Below are 16,507 nucleotides of genomic sequence, written 5' to 3' on the forward strand. Positions count from 1 at the left end.
CAGATCTTTGGGACCCAATCCTATCTATTCATCCACCGGCAAAGTGGGCTTCTTACCAGAGACACCAACACACCTCCTCTTATTTCTACTCACCTTCTTGGAATTCTCTGATGGATTTCTGATGTTGGAGGCCTGGAAGAAATGATCTGTGTGTGGATTCAGCAGCTAGCATTTATCAAGGAAACAATGAATTTTGTTACCAATGAAACAAGAATTTTACCAGGCAATAAAAGACTTCTTGGAGTAAGACCCTGTTTCTACGCTCCACTATTCCATTTGTACAGTACCTAGTTCAACACTACCCATTACTGATTTGGATAAATATACTAATGTAAGTCATTCCTTGCTTTATTACCTATAATGCTGTGTCAATAATGCAAAAGCTATGCAGATACATATGAAAACAAATATTTACACTCATCGGAATAACTTTTCTATTTGTAAATGTAATGGAATTATTGTAGAACATCACCCATAAGGGAAGGAGTACGTGGGAGCGCGCTCAGGCTGGCCTGAGTCTGAGCAACAGAAGATACTTTGGAAGAGATAATTGACGATGGAGAAGAAAGGAGGCACGTTGCAGACGGAGGGCGTTGGGAGACATCTAGGATTGTTTTGAGGTTCAAGTTCGGTGGAGTAGATTGTTCCAGGGCTGGGTCTGGGGGTCTGTGGGTGAGTACTGAGAAAGGTACGGGAACTTGTTCACAAATAGGGGTTCAGGCCAGGGGTACGATCCAAGGAAAGATGGCTTGCCTTCCTCATATTTGGCTTCACTCTAGGCAGGGCAGTGATGACTGGCTTTGTTTAGCCTGTGCCCCCAAATTACCTCCAAAAATGGGTAGCCATTTTTTGGTAACCAATTTGGCTTTCAAGAAGCTGACATCCTGGAGGGCTGTGGCTGGCGGGCGGCCTTTCGCCTCAGGCCAGCCCGTCCTGCTCCCACCCCCTCTCTGCATTCTTCATTCTCTGGCAGGAACCCTTCCCTTGCTCCCATCCTGTGCACACAGAACCCTGTGGCCACAGAGATCCCAACCTGTGTCCTCCTGGGGCCGAAGCTTCCTTGGCTCTGAAAGTTTCCTGGGTTTGCTGACATCACCCTCATGTGGAGGAGGACTGGCCTGGCTGCTGCAAACATACGTGGAACTGAATGAATTCTGTTAAGAAAAAGGAAAAGAACAACAACATGAGCTCCACCAGACACACCTTCAGTGGCCATTGTTCCCACCTCAGAATTCGTGGTTCTGTGCCAAGGGAAGAGGCGACCCCGGGAGGCATTTCCTAAGCACAGATTAGAAAGAGCCTGGCCAGACTGGAATTGGTCAAAAGGAAATGAAAACACAGCGATCTCCCTCCATAGGGCGACTCCGAGGGAGTTGAGCTGAGGAAAAGATGTCAAGCCAGGAGACTCACGATGAGGAGTTTCCAAACAAAAACAAAACACTGTTATCACCAGGAAGGCAGCCAGGGGCTCCCTCAAGTGTCAGGGTTCTCCTCCTCCCCATACATAGGAAGCCAGACGCATTCACTCTTCAGCAATGTTTCCCCCTCCTCTTTCAGTGATCTCTTCCAGGGTCGAACACTCCTCAGTCTGGAAAACTCTCTCAGGTCTAACCCGAATCCTTCATGCTGCAGCTCAAGTTCCTCTCTTTCGACTCCCTCCTGCAGGATGACAGGCAAGAACCTGCTGCCATTTCCTCCTTCAGAATCCTTCAGACACTGGATGACTGAGAAACACCTTGGCTTTGCCCTCGCTCCTTCACGGCTTCTTTCCCGGGTGGTACACTTTGCGGAGTCCCGGTCGAACCTTTATGCTCAGGGGAACAAGCTCTAGTCACCAAGCGAAGCAGAGGGGCAGAAACAAGCCCCCCAGGCCTGGCCCATCAAGGAGAGCCCTTTGCCCCCCAGACACCCAATTTCCAAGCAGAATGCAGGCCACTGTTTAAAGGGTATTTTGTTTTCCTTTTCTGGAACCCATTGTGTGTTGCATCAAAGACCATGTGTTCATACAGCTGTAGTTATTGATGTAGCAAACTTCCCAGGCAGGTCCCCGGGAGTGTTCAGAAAGAGGATAGGATGACCCGAGGAGGGGAGGAGGAGGCGTGTCTCACGTGTGTCTGGGTGTGTCTGGGTGTGTCCGGGTGTGAGTGTGGAGGCCCGTGGGCCCTGGGGGCCGGCGATGCCCTTCTTCCCGGCTTGAAGCACTCACTCCCCTTTCCCTCAGTCTCCTGAGGCTGTCCCCACTGCGACACTCACAGGCTGAGGAACTGAATAATTGTTGGCACGATCTGGGGGACAGAAAGCCAGATTGGGCGGGGAGAGCATTCCATTATTATAACACAATGCCGTAATAGGATATAAAATTCCTTTCATATTAATTTTTATACAATAGGAATCTTAAAACTTGACTTTTATACTGAAAAGGGAGGTAAAAGGCAGCCCTTGGTTGTGTTTTTGCAACCACAGTTATCTTATTCATCTTGGCGACTCTCATGTGGGTCTTAGCTGCCGGGCTCTATTCTAGAAAATGCCAGGGTCCTGTGGAGGAGTGTGAGGCTCGCATACACCATCCAGCAACAAACCTTCTTCTAGGGGGCCTTCCTTCACTGTGTGGCTCTGAGCCTGGCAGCTGGTGCTGCGCTTGGGAAACTGGCCCGACTGGAAGGCCCGGCTCGTTCTTCTTGCCCATGACAGAGGGCCGCGGAGTGGGGAGCCAAGGCACGCGCGGTCCTCCTCAGAGGACTCGTGCTTGCAGTGCCCGCAATGCTGGTGGTGCACACATTGGTCTCGGAGCAAAATGTTCACCTCTGACACCCGGCCCCCCCACCCCCGAGGACTTGGCATGACGCTGACCCAAGGCTGGCAAGGACAGGGTGTCCTCTTTCCTGTTCCATTCTCCCTGGGCCTAGCGGAGCCCTGTGCATACCCTGTCAGTGTTGTTGACAGGCTGAGTCACAGAGTGGGCACGGTTGTTGGAACCCAGAAACCTGGATGCTATTTCTAGCTTGGCTCTGGTCCCCAGCTTTGGTTGCCTACCATGGAGTCTGGGTGGAGAAGTCACTGGGCTCTCGGCAGGGCATTCAATTTGGGGTGGATACCAGGAGATCTGGGACTTTGTCTTCAGAAAAGTGTACAGAATGAACTTAATAGTTCCCGTGACCTGGACCATCCCAAGGACAGTCTCTATTCAAGGAACCTCTGTGAACTCCATCGAGTTTTAATAGGTTTTTGAGAGTAATTTAAATTCTCACCCTTAATTCACTGTTGTACTTATTTGTTGAGCATACATTTATTTAGAATCCTTAATGAGAGCCCTTCATAAAAATCTCCGTAAACCTTAAGTGCAAATAAGCGGCATTCTCAAACCTGGAAACTCCCCACGAGACTGATTCCTTTTTAAGCACCTTGCAAGGCTGGGGCTGCCTGGGCAGTATTTTAGGCTCTCTTAATAATACCTTGTGGGGAAATTATGACACATCTTATTTCCTATTAGGCTTATACTTGTTCTTCGGATGAAAGGGACTCCACATGTAAATTTGATGATTATTCTCTGAATTTCTTCTCTGCAAGTAGAGCACCAGAATCTCCTGGGCTGTTTGTGCAGGATTCAGGCTGGAATTTTAAAGGCAAATATCAACCCCAAAGCAATAAAATCCATGAAAAATTAACATTGCTAAAGAGGCCCCCAGGCCCCCAGGGGTTACAACCCTGAGGGTCACCAGTAAGTGACCACGATTTAATGAAGCGGTGATCCCACTGATTAGGAAGAAATGGGCCTGGCATCTTCCACAGCATAAATAGCCTGTCACCGAGCATGCCAAGCAAATGCTTTCAGAGGCTGAATTTTCTCCCCAGCCCCAGTGAGCTGGCAGTGGACAGCAGAGGACATTCCACTGAAATCGGGCCATCGGCGCTGAAGACAAAGGCAGCTGATTCAAGTGCACCAAATTGGAGTTTCTCTAATCAAATATATTAAATTCACCATCATTCTTGATTGTTTTAATGGGAAGAAAGGGCAGCTGTGCCCTTCATTTTCTAAGCATTTTATTTAGTGCCGTGGGGAGGGGAAGGGGGGCGGGGGAGGGCAGGATGGGAAGGGAAGAGAGATAGAGATGCCTAGGAAAGCTACGGGAAGCTAATGTCTTTTGTCTTCAAAGTAAAATGATTTTGCATGCTGTTCAGATCCACACTGAGAGTTCCCAGAGCCGTCACTCACGGACAAAAACCCAAGATAACCAGCTTATACAACACGTTTACACAGGAGTGGAGAAGCCGCCAGCCAGCAGACCAGGGGGTTTGGAATACTCAGGCAAAGACAGACACGGGTGGCTAGTGTTAGACAGATTTGCTTCACTGGTTCCCTGAAAGCCTGCTCAATTGAGCATTTTCCCCCCTGCATATTTGTGCTTTGTACAAAACGATTTAAATTTCAAGACACTTGGGAGAACATATCTCCCCTCTTTTGTAACCTTCCTGGCTAAGAGCGCAATTCACAAAAGGCCTTTTTCACCATTCGAGCAATGGAATTCAAAATTCCAGTTAAGAAACTGATGGCCCAACCTATTTTTTTTTTTTTTCCCCTAAAACAGTTTAACAGAAAGTCCAAGCGTGGTGCTTCCTGCCCGGAGTGCAGCGCGACACACAATGTCTTGGTATGCACCTCCAGCTTCAAAGGGGAGCTGGGGCGCATGATGTCACTTCCTCTGTCTGCTGAGTTGATAACAGGATGAACCTGAACGAGATATGAACCAGACATTCCACTGTGTAATTAATTATTTTACTCCATTGTAAGGCCGGGTCCTCAGGTAGACATTGTTTTTGTACTTGGCGCTGCGCACACACAAACGTGCTTCGCAGAGGAAACAAAGGTTTAGGAATTGCTGCTATGGGCTCGCAGGCTCACACAGGCTAACGTGAGTCATCCAGAGAAAGGGCTTTGGAAGCTGGTGCCTGTTACAGCCTGAAGCCAGCCTGTTTCTGAGCTGGAATGGGAAAGGCAGCTGGCTGTGTCAAAGGGGCAGAGAATAAAGCCGCAGTGTAAAATGAAGACACAATTCAGCAAAGAGAAGATGCTATTAAAATGGTTTCTGCTCCTCCGGCAGCTTCTTTAGGACGGCCCCCTTTTGGAGACAAATGATTCTCATCCTCTTCTTAGGAAAAAAGTAAAAAAAAAAAAAAAGGAGGTGGGGGTTCCTTTCAGAAAAATGTTATCGGACTCTTTTTCAATGTCCCTATTTGAAGGGAATCAAAGAGAATGTGTGATAAGGCACAGCGTCTCTAGACTCAGGGGCACTGTATCAAGTGACACTCTGTGGGCTAAATGAAGCTCTTCATCCGTCGGGGAAATCTAATAACTCAATCAATCAGCGTGGATCTCCTGTCCTAGACGGTGGTCGTCCAGCCCCTTGACGGAGGTCCCTTTTTTGAGCGCTAGACAGCTGGCTGAGGCCTGCTCTGTGAGAGGAAGAAACTGCCCAGTGCATTCCTCCCCAGGCTCCCTCCCTCTCCCACACACAATGCCCTTTTGTCCTGTGGCTCCCGTCCCTCAGGGCATGGCCTGAGCTGGGTGGAGGCCGCTGCCCCGAGCCTTGGCTCCCAGCATCTTCCCTTCACAGTGGCTGTGCTGTGCTGGGTGGGCCTGTGGGCCTGGGCAGGCTTGGAGCACATCTAGAGCTGGTGGGCCAAAGGCATCCGCTATTCTTAGCCTGGGTCTGGGTGGCACTGAGGATAGCTGTCCCTGCCCCCGTGGGCGAGTGCCTGGGGCTCAGGGGAAGGGCACAGTGGTGCTTGTGAAAGCCTAGGGGCTGCAGACAGAGAGAGCGCTCAGGGCTGAGGGGGAGTGTTGAACCGCAGAGCTGCAACCCAGATCCATTGCCAAGTTCACTGAGCAAGCCTGGGGCAAGAAAGTCACCTGACCTCCGCTTGGCCTCCTCTTTTGTGAAATCAGAGGCTGGGGAGAGGCTACCCAAGGTCTCTTTCAGACCCAGTGATGTGTGCCTCTCTGTAGTAACCAAGGACATGGGGATAGGAGACACCACAGGCTTCCAAGTCAGACAGGTCTCAGTTTGAATCCTGACCTCACCATCATGCGGTTTTGTTCCAGCGATCAGGCTTCTGTTTCGGTTAAATAATTTCTACCGGACAATTATGTAGTGTGAGTTTAATGACCTGAATTACCAGAAAGAGTCCGGTGTGATTGTTGGCACACAGTATGCCCTTCTAAACGTCAGCTTTTAGTGTAACCTATGTCATGGTCACTGTCAGAAGAAAAAAGTACTTGATAAAAACCTGCAGTAGTCCAAGAGTCTTGAAATTTAAAAACAAATTATATAGTATGTCCGTGTCTTGGGTTAGCAGGTCCTGGACATTTCATTTCAGAGACAAGTGAAGTTGGAAAAAAAAATAGGATTGGTGGCAAGGTTGTCCACTTTTTAATTTTGGCCAAGAAGGTTGGTTAAAAAACAGTTCTCGTCTACTTTGACCATCATTTCAAAAAATAAAAACCATGATGACCATCTTTACTAAGAAAGGACATTTGTCCTTATCAAATGGACAGATATATGTCACACGTGTATTTTTATTATACATAAGATGCACGTGAATATTGTCCTTCTGTCTGTAATTCACTGTCGGTGAATGGCAGTTTGTCCCATTCTGCCATTAATAGGGGGCTGATTTTGGGAAAACGCTGCCTTAAGGAATCACTTTAGCTTCCTTCTGTACCTTCATGTGTTTACGGAAAATAACGTCGGCTATTTTACTTATGTTCCCTTTGTACTTTTCTCTCTCATCTCCCTACCTGTCTGTACACAAACACATGCATTTCATTTATGTTGCTGTAGCTTACCCCGTCTACCTTGAAGTTTCCAGGAGTGACCAAAATGCTTTGCAGGGTCACACATTTCAGTTCTGTGAAGTTCAGTTCAGTTCAGTTTCTGTACCCTCCCTCCCCCCAACTTGAAGTGACCGTCCTTAGTAGCGGACTGAGCCCACCTCCAGGGCAAGATCTTGTCATTGGCCAGCATTTCAGGGCTGCGCAGCTCTACTGCCTCTTCCGATCAGAGTGCCGCAGATACAGAAAGCAAGGGAGGCTTCTGGCCTTTCCCCCTCCCGTGGACCCACTTTGCACAGGGTATCTAGGGGGCTTCCGACCCTCTCCTGGTCTCAGCCCTAGCTTCTCCTCTACACTGGCTCACTCCAAGGAAACAGGGGCTTTTGGGCCAGTCCATTGATTCCTTGCTCCCTTCCCTCCTGGTAGAAAGCAGGAGAGCTCTGAGCTCAGCCAAGACTGCTCCCTTAAAGCAGATGTCTGGGCTGCTTTTCACCAGCTGGGAATCTGGGCCATCACCTCCCAGCGTCGAATCCTGGGCAAGCGCTAATGGAGCAGGAGCCGATGGGAAAACTGGACGGCTCTTTGCCTCCTACTGCTTCGGGTTCTCACACTGTGGCCTCATGTGTTGTGAATTACAGAAATACCAAACACACCCACAATTAAATATACGCACCAAAATGCTCTTGAATGCCAAGTGTAAGTGACTTTGAAATGCTCTCTCTCGATTTGTGCTGCCTATACACGGCTTGCTTCCATTAGTGCCAACATACCGAGCTCTGGCTAGTCAGCTTCCGGCTAGCTTGCCTTGTTTCTGGTGCTTTCCTTTAACTCTCTGCCTCCAGGAACCAGGGTTGTGCTGGGATCACTTTTTTTTTTTTTTGCCTGCAAGAGGTGTGACCTTCTTGTAGACATATCTGGTCTTCATGGGAGGTCTCTCCATGGTTAGAAAGGAGCACACAGAAAATCCATTAGGTCCAATATCAAATTTCATTCTAGGGTAACAGATGGCGGCGCTGCTCACTGAGGTGAGTGTGGCAGAGCCCAGCGGTCCAGCTGGCTGGCCACACAGATATGGGGCACAGTGACACCTCCCTGCTCACCATCTGGGGCCGGGTCCTACAACATGCAAATCAGAGTAACGTGCGGAGAGAGAGGCCAGGGTCTTCCCTTTTTCTGCCTCCTTCCGCCCCAGGCCTGCTGCTCAGTGGGGTCTAGTTCCTGTTAAGTGTGGTGGAAGAAGCCGGCAAGGAAGTGGGGTGGAGTACTCATCGAAGCCGGGCTTTATCTCTTTGGGCTTGTGAGTCTCTTTTGAAGTGATTTAAACCATCAAGACAAATGGTGCTTGTTTTTCATTTGGGAGGCTTCAGGTCTAAGAAGAAGCTTCTTCAGTGTTAAGAGGCTCCCTGAGGTTGGCCCTGTCTCCCTTCATGTGGTTTGCAGTTCTCATGTTTTACTTATTTTTGATGTGGTAGCTGCAGCCAATGAAAGCGAGTCCCCCCCACTCTCACCTCTCCCCCAGCCCCAGTTCAAAGTTATACACTGAGAGTTTTGGGTTTCTGTCTTTAACATTTCCTCTCTTTGACATCCCTGTGGGGCCAAGAATGTAACTTTCTGTCACTCTCAGTAGCTTCAACTCTCGTTACGTCCTTTGCTTGTAAATGGGGGCAGTGGAACACATGGGAGGGAGCCAGGGTCAGGGATGGGGGCCACCTGCCAACCCTGAGTGCAGACCAGGTGCCAGGCATGTGCTAGGAACTGAGGACCCCAAAGGCCAGCCCAGCAGAGACCCTCATCTTGGATGCTCTAGTCTGCCTCGGGACAGGGGGAGGGCTCCCACCATGCTCTCTTGAAGGCCACCAGCAGCATTTTACCCACCAAATCCAAAGGTCCTTTTCCATTCTCATACTGCTTTACCCTTCTTCAGCTCTGGTCCTGTTGATTGCCCCTTCTTTAGTCATGATTTATTCAGTGGATATTTTTATGTGGCTGATTCCTATACCATGGGAAGGTACACCATGAAGGTTAAAGACATTTCCAGGGTCTTAACATCTGTGTTCACATCCAGCCCTGACTTGTCTTCTGTGTGTGGCCCAGGTTAAGTTCCGCAGCTTCTCAGGGGCCCAGTTTCTTCACCTGTTAAATGGGATTGATATTACCTCCCTCCTAAGTTTTTGCGAAGATGAGCTAAGGTAATGTGGAGCACATGTTTGGAACAATGCCGGGGCATGTGCAGGTGCTCAACCCAAATACAGGGTACTGTTAATATTAGGATTAGATGCTGTGAACCCCGCAGGCATGGCTGCTTCCCTCACGGAGCTCGCTGGCCTGTATGGGAGACCGCCCACTGGCATTAACACGGCAAGTACTCCCTCCCACCCCCAACCCCCGTGCTTCCGGCAACCTTGCTAGGGCGCTGTCTCCCAGATTCGCCCACCTTTCTTGCCCTACCTCTGTCACTGACTCGTCTTTCTTTTCTCTGCCACAAAGCAGGGACTCCACAAGATTCTAAGGTTGCTTCTTCCCCTGCCCCCGCACACCCGTTCCAGCTTTCCATCAGAGCTGGCAGTGAAGGCTCAAGGGGAGCTGAAGGCTTCGTGCCTGCTTAATCCGAGTCATCCTGGGAGGGAGGCGCGATGCTGGGTGGTGCTTCGTGTGTGCGCATGCGCGGGCTTCCTTATTGGTGAGAGAGGCGTTCCGATGGCCTCCCCCACCCTGCGGTCTTCACCTGACCTCTCTGTGGCTCCCTTTTAGAGGTTAATTCTGTCTACATGGGATTAGTTGACTGTGTACCTATAGAAATATCCTCAACTGTGTATACACAATGCACACACATATGTAAGCATATACATGTACACAGACATACATGCACGTGTACATTAATGTCTCTGTGTGTGTGTGTATGTATATACACACACATATAAATATATACATGAAAAATCGTCACTCAGCGCCTGTCCATAATAAGCACCCACGGTAGCTCCCAATGGCAGCTCTAGCGCCAGCTGGTCTTATGAGCTGGCGGGTCCTTGTGGTCTGTGCTTATTAGAGCACACTTTCTGGAACACAGAAAAGCAACCCTTTTCAGTGTAATAGTCTTGTGTCGTCACTAATTTAGAAATATGGGAGACAAAATTGAAGGAGTTCACGCCGCAGATTTGTGCCTAGGTGGCTCTAACACAAGCAAAACTCTAGAAGACAATCCAACAGAAGACACTAACCTGGATGCTCAGAGAGGAGACAGTCCTTCCAGCGGAGAAGGTATGTTCAAGCTCGGCTACTTGAGCCTGGAGAATCAGAAAACCATAGAATGGGTCGGGGCGCCTGGGTGGCTCAGTGGGTTAAAGCCGCTGCCTTCGGCTCAGGTCATGATCCCAAGGTCCTGGGATCGAGCCCCGTATCGGGCTCTCTGCTCAACAGGGAGCCTGCTTCCTCCCTTCTCTCTCTGCCTGCCTCTCTGCCTACTTGTGATCTGTCTGTTAAATAAATAAAAAATCTTTAAAAAAAAAAAAAAAAAAAAAAAAAAGAAAACCATAGAATGGGAGATGAGGCTGGACGAAGGACATTCTTCCGGGAAGCATGGGAGCATATGCATGGACGGAGGCAGCCACGTGGCAGGCCTGCAGTCTAACTTTGGTGATGGGAGTGCGGCAGGCACGGAGGGCTGCAGTAGAGGCAGCCCGGGGCTGCGGTGGGAGGTGGTTAGGCTGGTAAGGGGTGTGCAGCCAACCGCACTTTGGAGCTAAAAATACATTGTCCTAGAATGACTCGAAGAATCCATTGGGAAGATCCTAACTTGTACGAAGTTGAGCTTAACAAAACGAAGAGGATTTGTGAAATAAGGGAATAAAGCAGAGTTGAATCGTGCCAGCAACAGCACCTTCTTTGTTTCTACTGGCAGAAGACTCTGTCATTAAGTCACAGCACCGTGGCCACGGCCATCAGATTAAAATTGTCAACAGATTTCCATGTGCAATAGAAACTTTAAACTTTTTTATTACTTAAAAAAAGGAACACGGTGCCAAAGCCACAGACTTGGTGTTATTAAGCTTTGGTATTTGAGCCTGGCTAAGTGAGGAAATCATCCAAACAGCAGTCTTTCCCCCATCTGACCCATCTGTGATCCACCACCGAAACTTCCAATGGCTCCTCATCACCCGGTGAGTTGTTTCCGAAATGCTAGGCGTGGTTCGTGTCTGCTTGACCCCAGTGGTCTCTTCCCTGGTCCTTCCTCTTCCACGCCCTCTGCCCTGGCCATATTTAACTTCTTGCAGATGCTGGACCCATGTTATGTGCCTGCTGGGTGCTGTGCTTTCTCTCTCTATCTTCTTGGCTAAGTAAATGTTTTGGATAAGAAAACCCTATTTTTTAAAAAAGATTTTATTTATTTGTTTGTCAGGGGGAGAGAGAGAGAGAAAGAGTGCACACACAGGAGCAGAGGGGCAGAGGGAGAAGCAGAGTTCCCTCTGAGCAGGGAGCCCAATGCAGGACTCGATCCCAGGCCCCTGGGATCATGACCTGAGCCACCCAGGTGTCCCTCCAAAACCTTGTTCTGATGTCACCTGCTCCAAGAAGGCGTTCTGAACTCCCATCTCAGGTAGTGTGCCCCTCTCCTGTTCTTGCATGCCAACCTATGCCTATCTTTATAATCGTGGCTCTTCTGCCGTGTTGTAATTGCTAATTTAATAGAACATCTTACCCACATGCTTATGTGCTTCTGAGGGCAAGAACTGCTGCTTTCATCCTATGTCCTCAGAGCCTGGCACACCATAGGGATCGGGAAAGCATTTCTGAATTGAAGAACAGTCCTAGGAATCCAAAACATTATGCTGTTGGCCGCAACAAGATATTTAGATGTTTTAGGGGCCTGGAGACAACATCTAACCTCGAGTACTTAGTATGAAAGAAATAAAAGACTCCATGCTTTGACTGCTGAAAAAGATGGGACCCTCTTGAGCATTGAAAGAGTGGTGGCTTTGACCTCAGCCAATGTGTAAATGTGGTCTTGGACTTCCTGCTTCACAGTCAACTGGTCTGCCCACTGAACATTCGGATTTCTGAACACCTGATGTGTATCTCCCAAATCAAACTGCTGGAGGGTGGGACCTGGAAATCCCTTGGTGATTCTGATCCGCCCTCAAGCTCGAGATCTCCTGACCTGGGCAGAGTCTCCCGTCAACATGATAGTGGTAGACATTGGATAGAAGGGAGATTGAGCCAGGATAGTGTGCACTGAGGCAGTTTTTATGGTTTCAGAATTCTCAGCAAGACTGAAACTGCTTGAATAAACCTGCATACCTATGATGATAGGAGGGCATCTCGACTGCAAAATTAGACATCTCTTCTGCTGCCTTCATTCCATGGCTTTTGAAGCATTGATAAAACAAGGAATAGGACCAAGACTTTCAGAGCGTCATATTGTCCTACTTGGATGTTGGAACAACATCTCCCTGGAGCATGACCAGGGAGAACAGCTCTTTCTGGTTCCAAAGAGTAAGTTGTAAATTCATGGAAATGAGCTGCAGCCTCCTAACTGGACAGCTTTCTTCAGACTGGAGACTGTCCTCAGGTTGGAGATGATGAGAAGGAATTTGAGATGTGGTGGCTCTGGTGCATGCAGGTGGGGGAGACTAGTGCCTAAAAAGAAGAGAAAAAGGGGTCTCAGGACACCAGCTGGGCTTTTCCAGCTCTGTCTCTCCTTATGTGAGGGGCTGAACTACTTCCAGCCTGCTTCCCGCCCTGCCGCCCCTGGGATGAACTGTGCTTCCATGATCATGGAGAGGGAGGGCTTTGGATCTCATGCTGGTGGAGACAGAAGGGACAGAGATGGCTGTTCCCTCACTGGGGAGCTTTCCTGGTGGGTGACTCAGGTACCATGACAGACCCATCTGGGGATAAAAAGACTTGGAGGTTAAACACTTTTCAAAATAATGGTCTATCCACAAGAAGACAAGAACCATTAATGCATAGTAGAAGCGTGACTCTGACATTTCTCTTACCTTTGAAACCAAAGGCAGGAAGGAACATTCGATATATGTTGTCAGGTGGCTAAAGAGAAGCTTACAGGTTGCATCTCTAATGAATAAGGAGGTGTGATCTATTTTCGTTTAATATACTTTTTTACTTTTCCAAATTGATAATGAGATAGAAAAGCCTTGAGACCGAATTGACCTAGAAGCAAAAGAAGAAATTACTGTGAGTATTTTTCTAGCCATTTCTCCCAACACAAAAGGTGAAGGTAACAAATTATTTCTTTTTTTTTTCATATAGATATGAATATGATATTTTGCTTTAAGTTTTGTCCTTGAACATGAAATGGCTTTAGTTCATTCAGGATTCTAATCACACTGTAAGACTGTTACAATGTGATTATAACCTTTGACAATGACAGATCTGCAAGACATGGCAGGATGCAGTGATTACTATTTCCTGTGTAAGTACTGTACAACTTAGTCGCCACGAAGTAACTGAGAGAAAGTCTGTTTAAGAACGGTATCCAAACTCTCAGTTCTTGCCAATACAATCTAGGATAAAAAAAAATAAGCAAGAGACTTTAATTAAAAAAACAAAACAAAACAAAACAGAAGTCCTGGCTTAAGAAAACTCAATGTGTGTCTACCAAATTATAATAAAATTTTAAAAGAAACCCTCCAGAAAACAAAAATGAGGGGTAATTATTTGTATCTAATAGATTTTTCAGATTGGCCGCAATGTTGTTTTAACCAAATATTCGTCATGATTTACCTCTCCATATTTTTTTTTAACTATACACAGTTTTTAGGGATAGATTTAGCACATGAAACAAGCCAAGTATATCCTATTACCCATTTGTTGCGTCAGTATGTCTCCTGCAACTCTGTTCTTTGAATAAACAGGTATCACTTTTTCAGCTGTGGCTTAAAAGAAAAATGAGCATCGACACCAGGCAGGTCTTCGTGACCCTACGAGATTGAAAGCCAAGGACTGTTGTTACTTACATTTCTTGGGCAAGTACAGCTTATCCACTGGACATGCTGTGTCTGTGTGTGACTCTGGAACATAATCTAGGACTTGGTTCTTTAAGTAGCGTGTACTTCATGTGTCCGTAGTCACTCAGACCCGTGAGCACCACACGTAATAGCTTCCCACCCTGGCTGAACCTGTCTCCCGTCTGCTGACCTCAGAAATAGGCTTTCAGACTTCTCGTTGAGAATGGCGTCTGTGTGGCAGATGTATTTTTTCTGGTTGGCGATTCCATGTCACCAGGATATGCCAAAGTGTCACATCGCATTTCGGCTATGATGGGGTGCCACCTCAGAAGGCCTTGCTGAGAAGGCAGTTTCTTCTAGCCGAAAGTATCTTGTCCTCTCCTGTTCTAGCCTGAGAAACACGATTCGCTCTTCTGCTCATCTGCGATGTTTCTACCAGTCACGCAAAGGTTATCAGTAATATCAGTAGGTAACAGGTATCGAGCTCTCACTGTGGGCCAAATACTGGACTCAGTGCACATACAGCACTTGCTATGTAAGCCAGACATTAAGTTAGTTATTAAATTATTTTAAAACATTAATCTTCACAAGAACTATGGGAGGCTGTTAATATCATCATCCCGATTTACATCTGAGTCAACTGATGTAAAGAGAAGATTAGTTACCCTGCCAAGGTTATCTGTAAGCAAGGGGTAGAGATTAGATTGAAACCTAGTCAAGTCTGGCTCCAGAGTTCATGCTCTTAATTATTTCCTTATGTTGCCTATGAAAAGTGTTCTAACTCTTAAACCATACCATGGTCCTACAAGGCAGATCTATTCATATCCTCATTTTGCTGATGGAGACACTGAGTCACAGATGAGGCCATGTAAATTTCCCAGCATCATACATTCAAACCCAACCCATCCAATTTCAGAAGTTTTTATAATTAAAAAAAAAAAAGATTTTATTTATTTGAGAGAGAAAGATTGAGAACCCAAGCAGGGGGAAGGGACAGAGGGAGAGGGAGGAGCAGACTCCCCACTGATTGGGGAGCCCCAAGCAGGACTCCATCCCAGGACCCTGAGATCATGACCTGAGCTGAAGGCAGATGCTTAACCTACTGAGCCACCCAGGCGCCCCTCCAGGGGCTTTTAGTTCTTTCTCCCATGTGGTCTTCTAACAGTACCAGTGCTGGAGACTGACTCTCCTCCGCAGGTAGTGTTTCCAAAGAACCTCCATGGGAAGGGCCACGGGGGTTAACGGAGACAGAAGGGTGGGGTTTGTGCTTGAGAGAAGCAGAAGAGGTTTGCAGTTCTCTCCAGGCTGCAGGCCCCTCATTGACACACTAGGGAGTCACTTGCTTTACCCAGAGACCCGAGCTCAGAGCCCTTGAGGGAATTCAGATCCCCAGGCTACGACTCTCATATCCCACATCTTCAGGAGTCCTGGAGCTGGGGTGACTTCTCTGGTTCAGGCTGCGGCGCACCTGCAGATTCCCATTAAACTGCCTGCCGAATCAGGAATAATGATTCTCAGGGGGAAGAGATATTATTTGCATTTGAATTAATGTTGAGTTCAGAGTCACAGATTCCTCATCAAGAAGGATTTAGAGCAATTGCTGATATCCTGGGGATCTGTGGCCAGCTCATTATTTGCATCTCACAGGGTAGAACTAGAATTTTTAATTTTTTTCAAGTTTTCTTTTGAAAGTTTGGCTCTCTTTATCCCCATGATCATAATTATAATAATTTTGAAACATCAGTCTGCTCAGATATCAAGGTGTTGAACGGATAATTTCACTTTAATGAATTTGTCTCATATGGGCTTATTTTCCACATCTGTCCTAAGCTGAATAGCTAACTGGTTAATACGAGAACTGTTCCGTTTCATTAGCTTCTCCCTGTTGATTTCCTTGAGGTGGAACTGATGCATTGCCAGTTGCAAGCCCTGTCAGCTCTTTCTTTTTAGGCAAAGCACTGATCCAAATTCTGTTCTAAGGCACTGATAGCAACTAAGCAGAATTAAAAAATGAAATAGTTTGATCAGCCAGGTCCACTGCAGGGTTCCACATGCCCGATGGCTTATGAGAGATTAGCAAGTAGTTGTCATGGGCGTCAAAAACACTTGTACCTGAGGCCATCTTGGGTAAACTGTACAAGAAAGGCCACAGAGCTCTGACAGGAATGGAGAAGGAAAGAGAGCCTGGCTGACAGCCACGAGGAAGGGAGGAGAGAAAGAAAAAGAAGAGAGTGGTGTGGCAGGGGGTCCGGGAGGCTTTGCTGAGGGTCTTGATTTGGCAAACGGCAATTTCAAACTCTTCAGGGAGGTGGTCTCTTGATTGCTCTGGTGGGCTAGGAGGATGTTTCAGGATGGAGTTTAAGGCAAGAGAGATGATGTCCATGGATTTCTGAGCCTCCTGGAAAGAGGGGGCAGTGCATCCTTTATAGAGCCCCAAGTTCTGCTGAGGTGGAGAAATGATCAGTTAAGATGCTCTGGACTCTAAGAGAAAACCTGATGCAAATAATCAAGAGGTCTGGCATCTCCCCCAGCATGAACATTGAGTGCACCTCAGGACCGTTCTACCAATGACTCTGTGTCATCAAGGATCCAGTTGTTTGTGTCTTTTTGCCCTATATCCTTAGCATTGGTTTTCATTTTTAAATTTGTTCTCCTTATGGTTGAATGATGGCTACCAGCAAGAAATGGGGCTCTGTGCTTCTTGCCTCACCAC

The sequence above is a fragment of the Martes martes genome, assembly GCF_963455335.1.
Source record: "Martes martes genome assembly, chromosome: 3".
Classification (NCBI taxonomy): Eukaryota; Metazoa; Chordata; class Mammalia; order Carnivora; family Mustelidae; genus Martes; species Martes martes.